Source organism: Chrysochloris asiatica, unplaced genomic scaffold (assembly GCF_000296735.1).
Source record: "Chrysochloris asiatica unplaced genomic scaffold, ChrAsi1.0 scaffold00123, whole genome shotgun sequence".
Taxonomy (NCBI): domain Eukaryota; kingdom Metazoa; phylum Chordata; class Mammalia; order Afrosoricida; family Chrysochloridae; genus Chrysochloris; species Chrysochloris asiatica.
The window spans coordinates 10,197,832-10,199,942 of NW_006408641.1; the positions used below are offsets into that span (position 1 = coordinate 10,197,832).

General features: G+C 41.7%; 1 pseudogene; it reads right to left on the reverse strand.

Moving 5' to 3' along the window:
- Positions 1–401: 401 nt before the first annotated feature.
- Positions 402–2,111, reverse strand: part of LOC102832915 — a 4,614-nt pseudogene continuing 2,904 nt past the window's right edge.

A 2,111-nucleotide genomic window follows, 5' to 3' on the forward strand; every position in this document is an offset into this window, starting at 1 on the left:
TTTTTTTTTCTTTCTCTTTTTCGAATTTTCGAATGAACCCACTTTATTTTCAATTCCAAAGCCTTATTACCTGAGATATACATTCTAGGGAAAAAAAATGAAGATTGAATTATAAATATCATGCTATGCGGGAGCTAGGTTTTGGCCTCAACAAGAGAATTTCTACTAACCTGAAAAAGTCTAAGTTAGATTACCGAGAAAACCCAGTACCCATCAAGTCCAGTGATTTCAAAAGACAGCCACAGGCTTTAGCACATCTGTCTTTGGGGCAGTTAGGAATGTACCAAACATTTGACCCCGAGAGCAAGCAGTTAAAAGGAGGGGTTCCATCTTGAGTCTCAGTATTCCAAAGAGGCTGGCTCGTCCTGGTTTCGGCATTTCCTTTTGTCCCTTGCTCCTTTTCATTTCGCATCGTCTCACCCATAGTTAATAATTTGTAAGGCCTGAGCTATGAGCACTGCCATTTCCCGGGTGCCTGCAAGACATGAGATCAAGAGGCCCACCCAATGTGTAGATCACAATCCCACCAGCTTCTCAAATGATGACTGTGGCAGCAGCCAGGTCCCAGCAGTGCAAGCCAAACTGGTAGTAGGCATCTGCAGCAGCTGCAGCCAGGTGACAGAGGGCCAAGGTGGAACTCCCAATCACACGGACCCCATGAGCTTTGGCGTGGAGTAAACTCTCCATGTTAGGAATAATTTCAGAGTGGCAGGGTCACGTTTGGGACCGATTTCTGTTAAAACTAAGGCCTTTGAGAGATCTGCCTTCTTGGAGGCCTGGAGCCGCTGGCCATTACAGAAGGGCCCCCGGCCACACTGGCCTGTGTAGAGCCGCTCCTCAGTACAGTGATACATCACTGCAAATTCCAGCTCTTGGTTCACTGCAAATCCGATGCTGACGGCCACAGTTGGGCTGGCAGTAAGCACACACTTTGCACTGGAAGCAGCAGATTCTTCTGCAATGAATCTGTGTGAAGGAAACCGTGTTTGCAGCTCAGAAATAATTAAATTTTCCACAAGGTGATCCGTTTCTCTCACAAGGTCTGCAGCTGATGTTTTTGTTGAGACACGTTTTTCCTCAGTAAGGCATGTCACGCCTTGGCCCCTAGGTCCTGCTACCCAGCAACTTTTAAGCAGGATGTTATTTGTTTTCCATGTATTTGATTTTGTTTCCTTGATCTTCCTATTGTTGATTTCTAATTTTATAGCATTTTGATCTGAGAAGATGATTTGTAGTATTTTGATGGTTTAAAATTTATTTAGACTTGCTTTGTGGCTTAGCCATATGGAGTATTTTGGGAAATGCTCCATGTGAACTGGAAAAGAACGTGTATGGTTATGTTGTTGCGTGGAGTGCTCTTATATAAATCTATGAGGTCAGTTTGATTGTGGTGTTTAGTGCCCCTGTGTCTTTTTTTTGAGTTTCTTCCTGGTCACTCTCTCCCTTTTAGAAAGAAGTGTATTAACCACCTAATATTATTGGAGAGTTATCTGTTTCTTTCTTTGATTCTATTAGAGATTGATTTATATATTTTGAGGCTCTTGTTGGAAGCATAGATATTCATTATGGCTAGATCCTCTTGTTCAGTTGACCCTGTAATCATGAGATAACATTCTTTGTTTCATATGCTTGTTTTTGTCGTAAAGTCTATTGTATCAGAAATTAATCTTGCTCATTTTTTATGTGATTAGGTTGATATATTTTTCCATCCTTTAATTTTTATCTTATGTTTGTTTGTGTATCTCTGTGTTTGTAAGGTGTATCTCCTGTAGACAGCATATTGAAGGATCCTGTTTTCTTATCAGTTGCTAAACATTCATAAGTCTATATCACTGCATATAAACATTTTGGAGGTAGCACTGAATACGGTATATGGTCTGGATGGTCACATTTGCACTGTGAGCATCTGGGTAGGAAATAATGCAAGATGATATAAGGACTAGTGTCCCCCTCACAAAGAGGGGAGGGAAAACTTCTGGGTTACAGGGGTAGGACACAAATAAGGAGAGGAGAAAATTTTTCTCTTTTAAAGGGATGGTAGTGGTGGTGATGGTAGTGTGCCATCGAGTTGGTTCTGACACATAGTGACCCTGTATAGGGTTTCTGAGGCA